At 40.6% G+C, this 22,117-nt stretch overlaps 1 protein-coding gene across 11 annotated transcripts in view; it reads right to left on the reverse strand.

Moving 5' to 3' along the window:
- KHDRBS2 (KH RNA binding domain containing, signal transduction associated 2) overlaps positions 1 to 22,117 on the reverse strand; it is a 614,322-nt gene that overhangs the window by 117,222 nt on the left and 474,983 nt on the right. The gene's annotated exons all lie outside the window — the stretch shown is intronic.

Genomic DNA, 22,117 nt, shown 5'->3' on the forward strand with positions numbered 1-22,117 from the left:
TTTTCAGAAATTACCGCTGATTTTGTCCTTTTTGATCTCTTTGAGGGTTGTTCTATCCTTACTACTATGTCAGGGAGCTGGATGTATGAAAAGAGAAAGCAGTCTTCTGCATGGCTTATATCTTTCTCTCCTGGATTATTCATACCATGAAATGAACATACCAGTGATGATATAATCTCTGTATTTTTGTAATGTTAAAAGGAAACAACAAATAATGACATATTGGGTCTAATCCTGCTCCCACTGAAATCATTGGCAAACTAAGGAATCATAGAATCATCAGACTGGAAGGGACCTCGAGAGATCATTTAGTCCAGTCCCCTTCACTCATGGCAGGACTATTATCTAGACTAGTGGTGAGCAACCTGCAGCCCGCGATCCACATGCAGCCCAACAGGTTAATCCACTGGCGGGCCATGAGACAGTTTGTTTACATTGACCGTCCACAGGCACGGCCGCCCACAGCTCCCAGTGGCTGAAGTTCGCCATTCCTGGCCAATGGGAGCTGCGGGAAGCAGCATGGGACACAGTGACATGCTGACCGCTGCTTCCCGCAGCTTCCATTGGCCAGGAACGCCGAACCGCAGCACTGGGTGCTATGGGCAGCTGTGCCTGCAGATGGTCAATGTAAACAAACTGTCTCGTGACCCTCCAGGGGATTACACTGATGGGCCGTGTGCGGCCCATGGGCCGCAGGTTGCCCACCACTGATCTAGACCATCCCTAACAGGAGTTTGTCTCTAACCCACTTGTAAATATCTCCAGTGATGGAAATTCCACAAACTCAGAGCATTTCTCTAGTTTGTCCAGATTGGCACTATATTTACCCTTTTCCAGCCCTCTGGAATTTCTCCTATCTTCCATGAGTTTTCGAATATACTCACTAATGACTCAGATATCTCCTCAGTCAGCTCCTTGAGTATTCTAGGATGTATTTCATCAGGCCCCACTGACTTGAAGACATCTATTTTTTCTAAGTAATGTTCCCTATTTTAGCCTCTGATCTAACCTCATTTTCATTAGCATTTACTAGACATCCAATTGCTACTAATCTTTTTGGTGAAAACTGAAACAAAAAAGTCATTTAACACTTCTGCCACTTCCACATTTTCTGTTACTGTTCCCCCCTGCCTCGTTGAGTAACAGGCCTATCCTGTCCTTGGTCTTCCTCTTGATTCCAATATATTTGAGGTGTTTTCTTGTTACCCTTTATGTCTCTAGCTCGTTTAATCTCTTTTTGTGCCTTGGCCTCTCTAATTTTGTCCCTACATACTTGTGTTATTTCATTTGTTTATATCCATCCTTTGTAATTTGGCCTAGTTTCCACTTTTTGTAGGACTATTTTTTGAGTTTCAGATAATTGAAGATCTCCTGGTTAAGCTAGGATGGTCTTTTGCCATACTTCCTATCTTTCCTACACATAGTGAAATGCTCTTGTGCCCTTAATAATGTCTCTTTGAAAAACTGCCAACTCTTTTGAACTGTTTTGCCACTTAGACTTGCATCCCATTGGGTTTTACCTCCCAGCTCCCTGAGTTTGCTAAAGTCCATCTTCTTGAAATCCTTTGTCTTTATTGTGCTGCTCTCCCTCCTAGCATTCCTTAGAATCATGAACTCTACCATTTCATGATCACTTTCACCAAGCTGCCTTCCATTTTCAAATTCTCAACCAATTCATCACTATTTGCAAAATCAAATCAAGAATAGCCTCTCCCATAGTAGATTTTGTCGCCTTCTGAAATAAAAAAATGTCTCCAATACATTCTAAGAATTTGTTGGATAATCTGTGCCCTGCTGTCTTATTTTCCCAACAAATGTCTGGGTAGCTGAACTCCCCCGTCACCACCAAGTTCTGTGCTTTGGATGATTTTGACTTCATTGACTTCAGTGGAAGCTGAATTTGGCTTATCAGATTAACAAGCAGAATAAGAAATACACAGAGGAAAAAAGATCTGGGAGACTGCAAATGTAGAAATACATTCTGAAAAAGAACAAGAAACGATTTCCCTCTGTTTAAAAATTACATTGATTTTAGCTATGATAATATAACAGCATCTTCCAGTTGAGGATTTCAAAGGTGTTTTACAAACATTAATGAGTTAAGCTTTTTAACAAACCCATCAAATAGAAATATATCATTATCTCCAACATACAGATGGATAAAATATCGAAACAGAGGTTAAATAGTGTGCTTTAAATCATACAGTAAGTCTGTGTCAGAGCAGGGATTGAAACTCTGAGCTTCTTTGATCACAATACCAACATCTGCTCTAAATATTACTTGGGCTAGTTCTTGCTTTCATTAGCATCACTGGCAGTTTAGCTATTGATTTTAACAGGAGGAGTAGTCCTTTTGTGAATGTTTGACTAGGCATGCAATTCTATCATTAGGAAATCCTTCAACAATCCATGACTAGGAACTAGAGAATCATGATTTTTTTAAAAAAAAGTTTTAAAGTACCCTAGAACTTTACAAATAGTTCCAATATTTTGCAATGCAAGTTCTAAATTTGTTCAGAATACACTTTAACCATGTTGGGGAGGGGCTAAAAAGAGTGTGTTTTCAATCATGTTAGCTCGGTCAAGTTAACGTAATGTGACTGAAAAGCCCTGACAAGTTTCCCTCATAACCTACAACATGCCCAGCTATCACACCATCAAATGTGTTAGCCTGCACATTAACAGGGTTGCACATTCAGCTGTGTTACGCTATCTTGATTGAGCTGGGACAGCTGAAACACATCCCATTTTGCCTGTTAGGACATACACTTTTTGGATTCCATAAGTGTCTAACATTTCTTGTCTCCCCTTGAAACCCACACTTAATTTGCACTGACATTTATTGGCATTACACATTTATAATGAGAGAGGATAGAATTCTAAATACGATGACAAGAAGATGGAAAAAGTTGGTAGATACAACTAGTGATGCTTTTGCTGTCTATCAATCTGTCTCTGAGACCTGAGTGAATATTTCACAATGAATAATTTATCAGAAAGATTTAGTCTCTTTTTGCTTGTTGAAATTTGTGGGGAGACTGCAATGTTCACTATATGAAAATATTTGCAACATTTAAAAAATTATTTCTGCCATATGGATTGATTATGAACAGTTCTCTGAGAGTCTTCAGTGTTCACTCTTTCATCTGTATTATTTAATTGTAATTAGTCAGACAAGTCACACGTTCTATATTGGATGAGTGAACATGTACTTCAGACAGGAATATTTGCATATATGTCTTTACAATTCATTTTCTTTGAATATATATGCCAGTTAGAGTTGTCTGGAAAATTCAGTTTTTTCTCCACAAATTTTTTATGTTAAAAAATAAATCCCCTTTCCAAAAAAATTCTATTTCCCAAATTTCAGGTTTCCAGTGCAAATATACAAAATGACAATCATCATTTCATTTCAAGAAAAATATTTTAAAATTAAAATGATGGTTTCACTTCAGTTTAAACTGTCATTTCATTTTGGTTTTTGGAAAAACAGTTTTTTCACTTTTTCTGGATTAGGGGCTGCTCTCCCCTCCACCTTTTTTAACGTGGAAAATAGTACGGAAGAGTATAAAAGCAGGGTTTTCCCACTTTCAAAACACTTCCAAGCTTTTTCAGTGAAAATCAGGTTCAAACTAACAAAGGGAAAGTGAGGACAAAACCACAAAAATCCCCAAGCCAAAATGAAAAACTGAAACTTTCTGGTTTTGAAAAACTGAAACAAAATGGCATTTTAAGGTGAGACAGAACAAAAATTTTCATTTAGTTTAGATATGGTGATTCAAAATGAAATTTGTCTTTTAGCATTTTCCATTCAGAATATAGAGAAGTTTAATCAAAATCAGTTTTCTGTGGAAAATTATGACAGGAAAATTTTGGTCAGCTTTAATTAGTTTTAAGATAGCTCATGAAAAGTTAACTCAGGGGATGCAGATTACTTTTAAAATTGGAGCAAAGAAAAGCTTTTGAAGTATTCTCAGAACTTCACTTACTTACTACTACCCATGGAATCTCTCATTTCTAAAATCAAAGGCAATATGAATGGAACATTCTAGTTTTAGAAGAGCTGTTGTGTCTCTCTCCATAATGAGAGACAATGAAATTACATTCAAAAGACTCTGGACTGGTTAGGTAACCTAAGTACATTCAGGATGCCACATGAATTCAGTTCAGTTCAGATCAACTATGTAAAACAGTGGATATGGTAGCCCAGAAAAGAAAGTAGAAATTATAAATGGGGAAGTTATTTAACACATAGATTAGAAAAAAGAGGATCTAAAGAAATTTCCTAAAATGTCTGTTTGCTTTAAATTACACAGGATAACAAACCCATGTTAGTTTACAACAAATATCACTTTTAAGCACTTGCCATCAAAATATTAGCTGCTTGGCTGCTTATAGCTCTCATTGGAAAAAAAGAATACTAGTCCAACCACAGAGGAATGTTTTAAAAAAAATAGGAGCCAATTACACACCCAGCAAAATAGACAGAGGACTTAGACATTTTGTCTAATACTCAAAGTACATTCACTTGCAAGAAAACCAGGACACATCCAATTTTTATCGAATATTAACATTTGATAAAAAGAAAAGGAGTACTTGTGGCACCTTAGAGACTAATCAATTTATTTGAGCATAAGCTTTCGTGAGCTACAGCTCAAGTGTCTCTCAAGTGAGCTGTAGCTCACGAAAGCTTATGCTCAAATAAATTGGTTAGTCTCTAAGGTGCCACAAGTACTCCTTTTCTTTTTGCGAATACAGACTAACACGGGTGCTACTCTGAAATCTAACATTTGATAGACATGCCTGTCTATTAAATGTGTGCAATCAGAGATTTCATTCAATTTAATAAAATTGTTAAAACCAACATGTCAGAGGGGTTTTAATGATGGTCACTCTGTAATATAACACCCTGTTAAATAGAGAGATCTGATGATTCTGTTCTGGTATAATGTCTCTTTAATCAAACACTCACTATTGTAATGATTATTTTGTTTCTGACATTTACCTGGCAAGGATTTGTAAACTATGTTCATACTTCCTAAATAAATCAATCAATCGTAAACAAATAAAAAGTATCAGCGCTTACACCTTCCACAATGTGGTACCTTAGATATGCTAGTGCTTCACTGTGAGATAGATATCTCAGAGACTGTGGTATGGGGATTGTTACTGTTTTTAAAAGTTGAGTTTTTAGTGGGAATCCATGCGGGAGATTTCACATAACAATATGTATGGTAGTGGTAATAATTGTTAGTACTTACATCAGTCCTGATCCAAAGCCCACTGAAGTAACGGAGAAGTCTCCCACTGAGTTCAATGGGTTTTGGATTGGGTCCATAATGACTTCTGACTTCACCCGTTAATGTCTCTAAGCTATTTTGAATTCCCACAACATACCTGGGAAGTAGGAATCTGACCCAAATATTTTAAAACTATATGTGATTTTTCAACACTAAGGAATATAAGGTACGTAAGCAACATCTGTAGTCAGTTGGAATTGATATATCAGAGACGGATTAGTTCAATTTATTTATTTCTCAGGATTTTAGGAAATGTATACATATTTTGTTGGGAACAATCCAATGTTCAATCTCTTTTGTCTTTGCCATTATGTACAATGAAAACATCTTTGACAGTACATAGTATGGAACCAACAAAAACTGTTAAATCCAATATAAACCTTTTCTCTTTGACGTATATAGGGGACTAGAATCCTCTCGAAACTCATGGATTATATGCACATAATCCTTATCAGTGTTAATGTTATCCCAACTAAATCTCTGAAGATCAAGATTAAAATATATCCCTGAGTTCAGAAATGCTTCATTTTTCAAAATCACCTAGGTTGGTAAGTGGGATTTCCTTCAGATCCAACACTGTTACAAATAATGCAGTCAGCTTGTGCAGTATCATGGATGCTAGACAGATCTGTTTCACTGAGTTGAATCTTTATAGTTTAGGAACTGACTGGGTCACAGAATCTATTAGGGGGAAGAGTTTTTCCTCTTTGAAAGACCCCAGAAAGTGGTGATGAGTAACTGCTCCTCTTCTTAAAGATACCTCAGCTATAGAGTTCCATAGGATTCAACTTTATCACCTCTCTTGTGCAAATTTTGTGCAAGGTCACTATCAATTATTATCCATATGATACCATTACCCAGCTTTCTCCTTCTTGTCTAGGATTGATTATGTGATCTCCCTGCTATTCTTAGGAAATAGGCACTTCTGTGAAAAACAGCTGGCTAAAGCTCAGTCTCAGCAAGAGAGAGGATGATGACTAGCAGAAGGAAGCACTTTGAGGAACTGTCAGGAGCTGTGACTAGCCTCAAGGGCATCCACACTCACATTGTCAAGCTAGTCAAAAATCTCAGACTCATCTTTGCACCTGGAATTTCAGAAAGAAGTTTTAGCCAAAAATGCTCTCTCCCCTTTTTTGCTGGCTAAAAGTAAATCCTATCCTTTTGGATGAGGACTTACCTACAGTAAACAATGTGTTTCTCACATCCAAGTAAGATTACTGCAGCATGTTTTAAAATGGGTTTGTACCTGCAACAAACAGTTCCTGCTTTTGTCTAGCCTGTTTTCTAACTGTGTATGATGGGGTGGACTAGGGCCAGAGACTCCCGGCTGGAGGCCTCAGGTCCTGCCACACCCGTCCCAGGTAAGGAGCATGTCCTCCAAGCAGGTGAGAATGGCTGCAGGAGAAGCAGCCAATCAGGGGCCAGGAGGGCCCTATAAAAAGGAGCTACAGAGCCAGAGACAGGGCAGTTGCTGCTTGGAGCTAGAGAAGAAAGGACTGCATGCCTGGCTGGCTGAGGGAATTTCAGCACAACGGACAGCTAAGTGTGGGCAGGGAGCTGGGGAGCTAGAGGCTCCTGGCTAGCTGCTAGAACTGAGCCAAAGACAGTTTGCTAGCAGGGACTGGAAGAGCAATGAAGGAGCCTCTGCCTGGCTGCAGACCCTGAGTAGGGACTGAGCCTGGGGAGGGTTACAGGAAGATAGTGTCTTCAGGGAGGAAGTCCTGGGAAAACAGCCCCATACCAGGGCTTGGACTGGTTTACAGACTGCAGACACATCTAACCAGAGGGGTGCTCACGAGAGGTGGGTGCCAACCCTGTTACATTTGGTAACGGATGCAGGGATCCTTTGGACTGACCCCCTGATTAACAAGGGGCACAATTCTGAAAGAGGTGATCCACCTGTTGGTGGCAGGCCAACAACAGCAAGAGCAGCAGCAGTGCACCCAGACCGTGCTGATGCAATTAATGGAAAATGTGCAGATGCAACAGGAGGCCCAGTCTGCAGCACAGCAACGGTGGCAGGAGATCCACTTCAACCAGCAGGAGTAGATACAGAGGTGGTTGGTCACACCACACCTGAGAACCCAGTTGGTGATGGAACTGGTGGCCGTTTGGCTCTGCGTCTGGTGAAGCTCAGACCAGATGATGACCCTGAGGCCTTTCTCCAGACCTTTGAGTGGGTAACCAAGACAGCAGGCTGAAAAGAGTTGACTTGGACAGCCTGCATAGCACCGTTCCTGACGGGTGAGGCACAGGCGGCTTACTGAGTGATAAGCGATGAGCAGGCAAGTTCTGACCCTGTGGTGAAGGCAGCCATTTTGGATTGGCTAGGGCTGACTTCAGAGATGTACGGGCACTAGTTCCAGATGGAATTGTTTGCATGAGGGGCACGGCCTTGGGTATTGGCCCAGATGTTATGAGACCTGGTGACACTCTAGCTTTGCACAGAGACCAGCTAGGTGGAGAAGCTCCTGTATCAGGTGGTCCTAGAGCAATTCCTGAAAGTCCTGGGAGGGGCACAGAGCTGAGTTAGGCGTTTCCAGCTAGCCTCAGTGGGAGAAGCAGTCGAGTGAGCTGAAGCCTACTTTGAGGCTGAAGGAGAGGAACGGCCCAAGCTGTACAGTAAACTGAGAGGGATTCACCAGGGGGTGACCCCAGAAGGCTTGCAGGGGGAAAGACCCCAAAGGATTCTAAACTCAGGAAGTGCACCACAACAGCAAGGGGTTCAGAGAGCCTTGCAGCCTATGGGAGGTACTAGTGGGAAGGAGCTAGGAGACCTGGCAGTCTGCTACAGGTTTGGCCAGCCCAGGCATATTAAAAAGCACTGCCCAGTAATGAAATGTGACTACATGAACTGTTATTACAGTAGAACTAATCAGTGGGGGTCTACTTTGAAGGTCAGGGTGGTCCAACCATTGATAGTGACAATCAGACTGAGAGGAACTATGGTTAAGGGTGTGGTAGACTCAGGGTGTGGGTACACCTTGGTTTGGGAAGACCAGGTAAGGGCAACTGGCCTAGTCTGAGCCCACCTAGTACATGTCTCCTGTGTACATAGGGAGACCTGAGTCTACCCTACAGCAGATGATGGGCTGGAGGTACAAGGCCAGGGAGCTCGACTCCATGTTACTATGTTCAAGGATATGCCTTGGCCTGTAATCTTGGGGAGAGACTGGGTCATCTACTCAGACCTCATGTGGGAAGGACCCGGACAGTGACCCAGGACCGAGAGGGTCTAGGCCCAGATGGAAAAGAATGCAGAGGGGCTGGGAGCTAAGGTAAGGAGACCTCAGAAAAGAGCCAGCAGTGAGACCAGAAAACCTCAAATGTGAGGGACCCACTCAGAAAGTGCCATCTCCAGAGAGAAAGTTATTAGCCAGATGGTCTGGGTAGAGAAGGAATTGGCCTGGGTACAGGTGGAAGCCAAGGGAGAGAGAGGAACAATGCTTAGCCTTAGAGGAAGCATTGGCCCTGGCACAGAGGGAAAAGGGTCAGAGGGCCCAGCAGGATACAATAGAGACCTAGGCCCAGCAGGGTACAGTAGGGACCCAGACAGAGTTCAGGGTCCAGCGGAATACTGTGGGAACTCAAGCTAAAATACCCAGTGTGCTAACAAAAGGCAAAAGAGAAAGGCTGTGATAGAGAACAGGACCCTAGAATAGGGAGGGGAATAGTGCAGGCCAACTTTATAAGCTCCCTCCTAAGAGAGAATGACCTGCCGAAACACCTGGAAGCAGCAGAAAAGGAACTGGAGGATCTCAAGTTCAAGAATGAGCAGCTGACCAAAGAGCTCCAGTTCACCGTGGAGGAAAAAGAGTGCTTGCTCCACATGGTGTACAATTATGAGACACAATTAGAGGTTCGGTGTACAAAGACCCCAAAGCCCAGGAGGTGAAAGTGAGCTAAAGGACCATGAACACACACTCCAGGTAAGAAAGACCTGGGAGAGCAGACTCTGGACACCAGGGCAAATCCTGGTCAGAAGCTCTCCAGACAGTGAGTCCTGGGGGAGGGAGCTCTGATTGAAAGGGAAAGGACTAATACAGACTCTCAAGAGGCCAGAGTGAAAAGGACCCTGCTAGATCAGGGCACCAGAAGACTATAACTAATAGCCCTCCAGACAGAGAATTCTGGGAGGGGGAAGACCTGCTAATGTGGGGCAAAACAGGGTAAAATGGGAGAGTACCCTCTATAGAACTACAACCACAATCTTGTTGGGGAGGGGAGGATTGATGTTGTGTACTAGATCCAGAGGCCCCTGGCTGGAGGCCTCACCCATCCCAGGTAAGGAGCAGTGGAGAGGTCCTCCATGCAAGCGAGAGTGGCTGCTGGGGAATCAGGCAATCGGGCCCAGGAGAGCCCTATAAAAAGGAGCTACAGAGCCAGAGACAGGGCAGTTGCTGTTTGGAGCTGGAGAAGAAAGGACTGCACGCCTGGCTGGCTGAGAGAACTACAGCACAATGGGCAGCTAAGTGGGGGCAGAGACTGAGAGAGAGAGAGGCTCCTGGCTGGCTGCTAGGACTGAGCCAAAGACAGTTTGCTAGCAGAGACCAGGGGAGCAATGAAGGAGCTCCTGGCTGGCTGCGGACCCTGAATAGGGACTGATCCTGGGGAGGGCCACAGGAATATAGTGTCCCCAGGGAGGAAGCCTGGGATAAGGCCCCATACCAGGGCTGGAACGGGTTTAAAGACTGTGGACACACCCAACTGGAGGGGGCATTCACAAGAAGTGGGTGCCAACTGCATTACACTTGGGCAAACTTATGATAAAACTTCTTACTAATGTTTTCAACCCTATATTGGCTACCAGTTAAATTAAAGACATAATTCAAGATCCTTATCCTTATCTTCAAACCTTAAAAAAAGGGGATACCTGGCTATGACTAAGACCTCTTTTTCATATGGAGACCTCTTTTTCATATGGAGACCTCTTTTTCATATGGAGACTTTCATATGGAGACATCTGAGGAAGCTATCCAGCTAGGAAGAACTACTGTCACACCAACGACAGAGGAAGATACGGCTCTGTGACAGGGAGGACACTGGTTGCTGCTTACTTCTGGCAGCAGGCAGTTCTTCATCACTATGGTCAGTTGGCAGTAGGGGTGAAAAATCATTATGCTGCCCTGGCAACGAGGGGTGAGGAATCACCCCCATAGGTGGAGAAGGAGAAGCTCTGTACTTCCAAGACTGGAAGACTTGAGCCACCCCTCCTAGGAAAAAACATAGGGTGGTGATGGTTGGTGACTCCCTTCTGAGGGGGACGGAGGCACCCATTTGTCAACCTGACATGAAATCCCAGGAGGTGGTGCTCCCTGCCAGGGGCCCATATCTGAGATGTTATGGAGGGATTGTCGAGGATCATGCAGCCCTCTGACTACTACCCTATGCTACTCATCCATGGGGGCACTAATAATACTTGAAGTATGACCCTTAGTAGATCAAAAGTGACTACAGGGCTCTGGGAGTAAGGTTGAAGGTCTTGGGAAACAGGTGGTGTTCTCTTCAATCTTTCTGGCCAATGGTAGAGGCCCAGGCAAAGACAGATGCATCCTGGAGGTGGATGCCTGGCTGCCAGGAGGGTTTCAGCTTCATTGACCACACAATGCTGTTCTGGGAAGAAGGACTACTAAGCAGAGATGGGGTCCACCTATCAAGGAAGGGGAAGAGTATCTTTGGATACAATCTGGCTAATTAAGCAAGGAGGGCTTTCAACTAGGTTCAACGGGGACAGGAGACAAAAACCCACAGGTAAGTGAAAAACATGGAAACCTGGGAGAAGGGTCAAAATTTGGGGGAGCATGGGCCATTATAGCAGGGACAAGAGAGAGAGATGAGGGGAAATAAAATCCATATCTTAGATGTCTGTATACTAGTGCGAGAAGTATGGGGAATAAACAGGAAAAATTAGAAGTGCTAATGAATAAACAAAATTATGACATAGTTGGTGTGACGGGTTTAGTCATAGAGACCCCCTTAGGACTGTCACCTGACGTGCTGAAGTTACCTCTGAGCCAGTTTTCCCTGCCAGCTTGGGACTCTAGAACCCTGCCTGGGTCCTGTTTTCTTTAATATCTTCATAAATAATTTAGATAATGGCAGAGAGAGTGCACTTATAAAGTTTGCAGATGATGCCACACAGGGAAGGGCTGCAAGTGCTTTGGATGATAGGACTAATATTCAAAATGATCTGGACAAACTGGAGAAATGGTCTGAAGTAAACAGGATGAAATTCAATAAGGACAAATGCAAAGTACTACACTAAGGTTGGAACAATCAGTTGCACATACACAAAATGGGAAATGACTAAGGAGTACTGCGGAAAAGGATCTGGGGGGCTATAGTGGATCACAAGCTAAATATGAGTCAACAGTGTAACTCCATTGCAAAAAAAAAAAGTGAACATCATTCTGGGATGTATTAGCAGGAGTGTTGTAAGCAAAACACGAGAAGTAATTTTTCTGCTCAACTCCACACTGATTAGGCCTCAGCTAGAGTATTGTGTCCAGGTCTGGGCTCCACATTTCAGGAAAGATGTGGACAAACTGGAGGAAGTCCAAAGAAGAGCAACAAAAATGATTAAAGGTCTAGAAACATGACCCATGAAGAAAGATTGAAAAAGATGGGGTTTGTTTAGTCTGGAGGAGAGAAGACTGAGGGGTGACATGATTACAGTTTTCAAGTCCATAAAAAGTTATTACAAGGAGGCGGAAGAAAAAATGTTCTTGTTAACCTCTGAGGATAGGACAAGAAGCAATGGGCATCAAGGTTGCTTTAGGTTGGACATTAGGAAAAACTTCCTAACTGTCAGGGTAGTTAATCATTGAAATAAACAGCCTAGAGAGGTTGTGGTATGTTCATCACTGGAAGATTTTAAGAGCAGGTTAGACAAACACCTGGGATGGTCTAGATATGACTTAGTCCTGAAATGAGTGCAGGGGACTGGACTTGAGAGGTCCAAAGACAATTCCAGCAGTCCATCTCCAGCATGGATGTTGTGGGAGCCAAGGGCAAAGCATCCATTGTAGATGGCCCTCAAGCTGTGGAATTTGCTTCTGCTGGATATCAGGCTGATCTCAGGTCTTGCCACCTTCAGGGAACATTACAAGACCTCACTTTGGTCATAAACACTTTAGAAATTCATGTAATATTATAATCAACAAATAATAAATGAATACTTTTACTACTCAATCTAGATTAATTGTAAAGAAACATTATGTTTATAGAATTTTCTTCAGAATAATTATTTAAAATACATCTTTATAGTCAATACTAAATATATGTATATTTATAGCAAGAAGGCATGGATGTAGAAAACAGATGTTTGATTCTGTATAATAAAGATTAGAAGAAACAGAAACATGGATTCAGACTGAACTGCCATTGCTACAATGACGGTTTCAACAGAAACACCAAGCAATCAATTAGTCATGCAAGTGACACAGTGAAATGCGTTGGGGGAGGGATACCAATGTCACTGTTAGGAGAACCAAGATAATGGTCCTGCTACTATCTTCCTTATAGAAGTACAACTCCCATTCTAGTTATAAGGGCTGTCACAATCAGACTCAATGTGTTAATTGTGTGGGTTAGTAGGTCATTAAATCCAATTTCTTTTCCATATACTTTCTATAAATTTAGATGGCTTCCCCTTTTCAAATCTTTGTATTTGGTGCCAAGCTGGTCCGTAAGGCATTTGTTGTTCTCAATTATTAATCTGGGAGATGTTATGCTCCTTAGTGACTGCAGAGTCTGTGAAAACAATCTGATACTTTCCATTTTCAGTGCATGTTCAAATTGGGATTTTCCACATTGGGGATGGTGCTCAAAGGTGTCATAAATTAACTCCAATTTCTTTCTGTAGAATTTAGGAAGGGAGTCTGAAATAACAGCCTGGAGGAAAGGAATTCTTTGGAATCCAGCAGTTCAGGTTTGCCATGTCAAGGTGTGGAAAATGTATTTGAGATGAAAATATTGGAATCTATAAACTACAAGGAAAATAATAATGGAGTAAATTTTCTCTTGAGATACAAATGAAAAATGAAATAGAGAATGCCAAGAAAAATTGGGAAAACAACAAAAGACCAGTTCCTGATAATTATGCTCTCATTTGGAAAAGAACATAGTGATATTGTAAAGTTCTATGACAGTAAAAGCATCCAAGAGATTGGTGTGAAGCAGAAAAGGAGTGCATTATGCAAGGTATCTATGTTTTCTGGTGATATAAATAAAAAAAAATGTTCTTAAATTTGGATAGAAGCATAGCAACCACATATGGCTGGTACTCTTTCAGAATCCCTATGCTATTATGTAAAGCCAAAGTGCTGATAATATCTTTGTAGCTGTCAGATGAACTGTATACATTTATATTTTGATGCCAACTGTCATTTTCTGTCACACCCACAGGCAGCATGCAGTGAAAATGTTTACTAGAACATGTCTTTGTAGCAGTGCAACTTGCTGATATGTAATAAAATACAAGGAAGAGCCTTTGGAACACCAAATTTGGAGACATCAATTAATTCATCAGTAGCATAGGTGTGTGACAAATGACCACAAGCATTTCAATGATCAAGGAAGACTTGTTTAGGGTGGTACTAGGGATTATAATTAAGAATAGTTGGATAAAATTCAATTAAGGTTAATTTAAGTTTAAATATTAAGAGAAACTTTTTAATAGTGAAATTTATTATACAGCAGAATGATTTTTCCAAAGGAAGTGTGGAGAAACCATAGTGTTGGGATATTTAGTGTCCTACTGAACAAAGAGGAAACAATTATGCACAAGAAGAAGGCTTGACATAATAAGCTTTTCTGTCTCTAACTACTGTGATACTAAGATTCATTTAATTAAGACATCCTCACAAAAACACTCTCAGATTTTTTTAAAGTCTAGCCACACTTTTTTAAATTGCTCCATCATGATGCACTAGCCTAATGGTGCATTATACCTTGTTGTCATGCTAATTTATCTATATTAGTTTATGTAACAGAGAATATGCTGGCATTTAATTTTTTAAGGATTTTTTAACACGTTGGAAGGCATGGGTGTTTCAAAAGGGACCCTGGATAGAAGTACGTACTGTAGTATGTCGCATTATCCTTAATCTCTCCATGGTTTGTTTTTTTCTTGTTATGAAAATATCGTTTTGCTGCTATACATAATTTAAATCAGCACTCCAGGAAGGCAACTGGACACGAGGCAGCTTGTGTAAGATATATTTTACTTATGTTACTCTGAATGCTTTTGTACAATTACCATCACATCTTTCACACAGATCATTCATTCTTGGTCTCTTCTCATATGCCTCACAGAAAGTGAAGAATGAAGATGGAAAATATTGCAAGAGAAGGTATTAACATTCTGCTGCTTGTGCATGTGCTCTGATATAAGAAGATGTTGATGGGCAGGGCAGTGGTTTCACCCATACTCATGCTCTGTAATCTCAGGACATGTTTTATTGGGAATATAGTCACCTGATTTTAACAGATGATAAAGTTAATTTGATTCAGAAGACAGCAAAATAATAATAATAAAAAAACCCTACACCCCAAAATTCCTGCTAATATACTCTGGGAGCAAATTCCTTCCTGATAACAAATTTGGCAGTCAATTTCACCCTGCACAAATATCAACATAATCTTCTAATCCTATTTATACACTTAAGTACCAGTGACTTGCCATTTTCTACTGAATGTGAGTTATGTGTATTCTAGCTACTGGAGGGAACCTTCACATATGGACCTCTCCTCTTCTGTGATGGCCAAACAAACATGAAACAATGAACAAAAAGTAAGGAAAGAAGGACGCCAAAATGAACCACAATTATTTGTTGCCAGAAAACAGGAAAAAAAGACCACATACCTTAATTACTGACAACAAATCTTCAATTGCAGAAAATAATAAATTACGCCATAAAACCAGTACAAACATCTGCAAATGGCCTCTATTAAAATTGGCCTAAATTTTCAATCCATTCTAAGTTATCTTAAGTATTTTTATGCTGGAGGAGAATAAATTACTTGCTCCAGTGAAATCAGCAAAGACATATTTCCTGACTTCAAGTACAACATGTAAGCTATCAGGTACACTTATGGGAAAAGCAGTTCCAATTTTAATCAGTTTCTCCGTAAAATGGCAAAATCTTTGTCTGCAGTCTTGTTTCCTTTACATTGTACAAAACTGAAGAATTCTAGAACTCAAAAAGAAGACCTCAAATTTAATAAGCTTTAAAGACAGAAGAATAATTTTTAATTTAAGAAAGGACAGTGATTCTTGGCAATCACAAATTGCATAGTGTGGTCTGATCACAAATCTATCTAATTTGTACTTCCTTTGATACTACCATTTCTTTAAAATTATGACCAATATTGGTTATGCTCTACTTAGAATGTTAGAAAGGACAGCAACTTACAAATCTGATTCCTGAGTCAAAACGTTACCTATTGCTGGTAGAAGTAACATGTTAAGATTATTATAATTGAAGGAGATTACAGAACCCCCTTCCCCAGTTTATTTACTTGTACATCTGGCAGATGTTTGTGTAATGCCAGTCTCATAGTTTGCCTGTGTAGTCAGCTTACCCATTTGGTTGTGTGGATTTCTGACACTGCAAAACAGAAGAAAGCAATTTTTTTTAAAAAATCAGGAAAAATGGTGACTGTAAAGGCACAAAAAATGGCAAGTAGACTGCAGGCCAAGTGTAGTTCCTGAAGTTGATTTTCAAATTATATTTTGAAACTGGCTAGATGTCAAGTTTATTGTGTCCCTTTAATAGAGATAGAGGAAGTCTAGTTTGCAACTTTTAGACAAAGTAATAAATTGTTAACATAGCACATGTCCCATTAACAACCTTTCATCACTTCACTGCAGTCCAAAAAAGTTGTTGCTTGGTTTCAAGAGAGTCAAGTGTTTAATACTTTTGAAATACAAAAAAAAGTCCCTTTACTGCTATTCCTTCTTCCCATCATCTAGGGTCAACTAATCATGCTAGCATCCACCATCTTTCTCTGTCTGAGTCAGCACTAAACAGAGTCCACCTGTTTACCATCTTCTTTGATGCAATCCATTCATCATTTCCTTGCCTTCCTCTCTCTCTTACCTCCCTCTCATGCCATGCTATCTTAATCAGGTCTTCTTGATTCATCCTCTATATGTGTCTGAACGAGCAAAGTCATATTTCCTGGAATTTGTCAGCCACATCATTGATTTTGAGTTCCATCCTAATGCATTTATTTTAAAATGTGACTCTTCGTATAACTCTCTTTATAGTTTTGAAGACATCTAATCTCAAACAACTGTAGGTGATGAATCCACTATCTCTTTATCATCCATACTTCAGCACCATACAGGATTGTGGCGTGGGCCATTATCCTACACAGCTGGACTTTCAGTCTCAGTGGCATACATTTATCATACATGACACCTGAGCTATTATTCCACACACTTTCACACACCCAAGTTGTGTTTGTATCTCACATTCAAAAGCTTGCTGTTTTCTACATCCTAGCTACCAAGTTACCTGAACTTGTCAATGCGGTTTAATTAATTCCATTAATCTCTGTATCCAGTTCCCCATGGCACCTCTACTGACCCACATGACTTCAGTCTTCATTATATTCATTTTCATGCCATGCCTGATTAGCTGGTCATACTACTGGTTTACTGTTTTCTCTAGGCTTTCTTTTGAGGATGCCCTTATTGGTATGCGATACGCATATAGCAGCTTCTCACCTTTTCCCATTGAGATCTTCTTGCTGACATAATGCATCAATATGATAAGCAGCAAGCAGACTTAGGGTCAACGCCTGGTGCAATCACACTTTCACTTCACAGGGACTTGTTATTCTAAACCATATTTGGATCACTATTTTAGGTGACCTACAAATTTCCTCAGTACTGGTGTGAGCATCATTCTGCCCACTTTATCATGGGTGTTTTCTAGGTTTATAAAAGCCAAGAAGCTATTCTTTTGGTACTCTAGCCACTTCTCTATCACTTGTCAAATCACAAACAGGGCATCTGTGGTTCCTGTCCTTTCCTAAAACCAAACGGTCTTGTTCAAAGAGAACTTCCATCATTTGCCTAATCCTAGCATCCAAAATGTGTGCTAGTATCTTCATCCCATGTGATGCTAACTACACCTATCCATTGTTCCACCACTTAAGGGAAACCAGAAAGGGGTGTGAAAACAAATACAAAGAAGCAAAGCGAGCTGTTGAGTGGGCAGTGAAGAAGACCAAAGAATGTGCTAGATGATCTGTACACTGAACTTGCAAACTATCCACAGCTGGCTGGGAAAAAGATCTATAACACTGCAAAAATGGGTTGCAAAGGGAAGAAGGATAATATTGCAACATTATTTGTAGATGGTGACCAGGGAAGACTGCTAGTAACACCTGAACAAGCGAAGGAGAGGTGGAAACAATACTCTGAGAGTCTTTTAAATGGGGTAAACACCTTTTGGGTGCAGTTGCCCACATGTGAGCCAAATGTGGTGTCTGAGTCTGAAATAATGGAGGAACAGGTGAAAAATGCCATCCAGAAAATGAAGAACAGTAAGGCAGTGGGACCTGATGAAGTGACAGCAGACCTAGTGAAAGTTTTGGGTGAGAGAAGCATAAAATGGATGAGCAGAATGGTTAAAGTTGTACGGCGAGATAAGAGAATTCCCAAAGACTGGTGCAGGAACTTGTTTCCTGTTTTTTTCCAGACTAGCTGACCATGTGCACTAGAATAACTCTATTCTAGATGGACAATTTTCTTTTGAGCTCTGAGTCCACCCAAGCAGATAACCAGACTATGGGGACTGGCCCAGAATTGGGGACAGCCTGGGGTGTCCCACAGTGTCAGCCCCCTACTCTCAGAGTCCAAGCTCCAGCTGGGAGCAAGGAGCTCAGGAGCACTGAAAGCTGTGTCTCAAGCTGAGACTCTCAGGGCTTCCAGGGTGCCTGGCTCCCAGCTGGAAACCCTGAGAATCCTGGCTTCAGTCCCGGCCATGGCAGTCCACATGGTGAGGCTGTCGAGTCCGGATGCCCAGGCTTCATAGCAGCCCACCAGGCACACTGACAGGAAATCAGACAGATGTCCAATGCAACCCTGCCTGACAGACTGGTTTCCAGTGGAATCTTGTATGAGTTTTGTAGGAAGTTGGTCGAACCTGGTACATTTCATGTAACATTTTGGGTTTGATGAATCAGCATTTTCTGATAACCCCTTGTTTTGGAGGAAACAAAGTGCTATTTTACACCTCTTTTTCAAACACAAGAAAGTCACTGAAGAACAGCATTTCAGACTTAACTCTGAATTTCCTGACTTATTGTCATTTAAAGCTAGAACACTCTAAGTTTATTCTATGTTAATAGTATCTGTGTGCATATAAGTACCATTCAGCAAAGACCCCAATATTTCCTTAAAGCATAAGAAAACTAACTGTTCATATGCATGTTTGTTTGTATATAGCTGACGTCTAATTGTGAGATATTTATGTAGTATGTCAAAAATATCCCTGTCTTGTTTCTGCAACTGCATATTTTATGCAAATTTAATGTCCTCTTGTTCTCAAAGATAGACAGCCTGAGATCTAATTATGTCAAATGTTCTTGTATAATAAAATCAGACAATTTTACAATCTGTCTACCAACACAAGTTTCTTCCTTACTCTAATATGCTCAGGTGGAGGGAATTTCCAACTACAACAAGCTTTCTGCAACCAAAGTCACTAGATTATTTTCTGGACAAATTTACCCAGAGGTGTCTGACCCTGCCATGAGTGCCAGAGTAGGGGAAGTTGAATGTGTGTACTCCCACAGTAGACTCCAAATATCAATATTTCAGACAAAAGCAGGGAAGTATTTAAAGAAAAGAAAATATTAGTCCTGGCAGAAAAATGGCAACTGAGAAATTTACATTCTTGAGTTTGAAAATGGGCATTGTGATTAGTCAGAAAAAGGGCCTGATCTAGCAAAGTACTGACTTTTTCCCACGAGGAGTCCTGGTGAAGTCAACGGGAGTTGTTGGCATTCTGTATCTTGCAGGACTGAGCCTGAAAATGATCAGTGTGTCCTGGTGAGAAGTTTCGATTATATCTAATTGTTGTAAAACAGAGGAAGCAGTTCCTGTCGCTCAATGTTTTGTCCCATGTGTTTAAGATTAGGGAGACTGCCTGATGGGATTCGTTACAAGAAGATCTTAGAGGTTTGGATTCGAAAACTGTTACCTCTAAGGGGGTAGTGAAATCTTCCTGTTGTATCTGCATATAGTATGTATTGTAATCACCATTACATCAACCTATCAAGGCCTGTAGTGCTACTGCCCACTAAACATTTAAGTTCTGCTTAACTTTGCATTTAAAGGCCAAAAAATGTGCTAGTAGATTCCCAGGAAAAGTGGGAAGATGGTGGCGAACAGGGAGAAGACCCTTGTCTCTGCCCCTCTGGGCTCCCAACAACCCTGATGGTGGATCCTCTGGGAGGAGGGACAGAAAAAGAAAGCAAGGACCATGTCTGCCTCTCTGGGCTCCCAGTAGCCCAAGAGGTGGATTCTCCAGGATTAGGAAGGCAGAAGGAGGAAGCAGGTCCTTGTCTCTACCTCTCTGGCCTTCCAGCAGACTGTTTCATATAGTGGCTTTTAATGTTTAAATTATATCAAAAGTTAATGAGAGAAAAACACCCCATTAGTGTATTTCCCATTGATCGCAAGTCAGCTTTTGTGTCTCTGACAAATGTTTTTTGTTTCTTTTTTTAAAATAAAAAAAACCCTACAGATTGTTGTCAAACAATCAATATTTTCTCCAATTCTGGGAATGAGTCAAAACAAAAATAGATGAACACTACAGGGAAATTAGTAATACAGAAATGGTTGAAACTTACAAAGCAGAAATTGGATAAAGGAAAAGCTGCTGCATCCTCTTTGTCTAAGAGCCTCAAGGCTTTCTTTATAGGGCACAAGAGCTAAGATTAAATACCTGTTATCACTGTAAATGTGCCAAAACAAGGAAGCAAAACTAAATTTCTAGATGAGAGAAGTAGATGAAACATAATGCAGAGGAAATGTATGGAAATCATCTTCCAACAAATCTGCAATGAACACCCTCTCTTACCCTCCCACTGCCCTCCACATATGGTAGGAAACTAGATATACTGTATAGAGAAATGTGTTATAAACTATTGTGTTGGCTCAAACAAAATCTCGCCTTCTGAAATATCATGCTCATATATTCAAGCAAGCAGCATTAATCAGCTTTGTGAGAATACAGAAGAATTGCTCTTAAAACTCCTCAGCTAGTTCCAGTCATTAAACAGTAGAGTTTTTTTCAGTGTTTAAAGGTTATTTCAAATCTAACATGCTCACAGCTCTTCTAATTAGCCTGCTCAGCTATAGTACAGCTGTGAAAAAAAACAAAACAAAACAAAAAACCCTTAAGTATCCCTGCTCAAATCCTCAACTATCTCCTTTTTGAGGGATTCATGAAAAGCAAAATATCAGGTATTTCCAAGCCAATTGTTTGTACCCATGTTTCCCATATTTCTTCCCAACTTGTTACTAATATTGGAGTTGTTCTTAACAAGCAAGCTTGATATCATTTGATAAGTCAGCTCTGTCCTTGCCAGTGATGCGAGATTGAACTGAAAGCTAAAGCCAGACCACCGGTGGCTACAACCTTCTCAGAAATAATAGACTAAAAATGGTCAGGGCAGATCAATACTCATATCAATACATCAATATGTGTCCCTCTTAGGGAAAAAACCCATGCACTGCAGAAACGTATGTTGGTGATTCATTAGGTAGAGCTGAACTAAATGGAGCCAATGTCCAATATCATAGTGTTAGGAAACACTCTGCTTTTGGGAGACTCTTGGTTTTTGATGAAATGGTCCTGACCACTACCTTTGTTTTGTCCCCACACTGACATCTTTACCACCATCTAGTCTCATGTCTTTCTTCAGAATGAAATTTATTATGATCTCTTACTACAGGACCTGAGATAATTCAGCTTTTCAAAAGGTTTGTAGTCTTCTTCTGTAAGTGGGCACCCAGCACTCCTATCTTCCCTTGCTTATGTACACATGAACAAAAACAAGTCAACATATTTAGGCAAGAGTGAAAAATACATTGCTTAATTGGAATGCAGCAATGACATCTGTGTGTAACATCCTGGAATCAGGGTACTTGTTAAGCTCTATTTTTATCCATAATAGCCAATCTGCTCCACGATTAACTGACTTTTTATTTTATTAGATGATGATTTATAGATTTTCTGCAATTATTTTGATTATATAAGGTAATGTTCCAAGGCATTAAAAATCAATACATACAATCATACAATTCCCCTATGAAAGCAAGCAACCCTAAACCTTATAAAATCACAAAAGGAAGATTACTAAAGTAGAAATACCCATGAAAGAAACACCCATACATTAGGCAAATTTTTTCCATTAAAAAAGATGGCTAAAGGATTTTTTTCACTGACTGTTAATATATTTGGGACATCATGGGACCGTGGACACAAATGTAAAAGATTTAATTTCTTGTTAGTCTTGAATAAATTTCTATTATGCTTATGATTATTTAAGGCAGTTCAGCTGAGCTTTCTGCTTCTAGAAGGGAACATAAAAATTATGTGCATTTAAACCTACATCAGGTGGGCCTGACCCTACTGTATGACAAGCAGAGCATATCAGTAGTAGTAACCTAGTTACATATCACTTCCATTGCATAGTCTGGCAATACAGTTATAATTTCACATGATACCTTGCAAAAAACAGGGCTTTGGATCTACCTTCACACCCCCCGCCCCACTATGACCTGTGTTTAT

Source organism: Natator depressus, chromosome 3 (assembly GCF_965152275.1).
Source record: "Natator depressus isolate rNatDep1 chromosome 3, rNatDep2.hap1, whole genome shotgun sequence".
Lineage (NCBI taxonomy): Eukaryota > Metazoa > Chordata > Testudines > Cheloniidae > Natator > Natator depressus.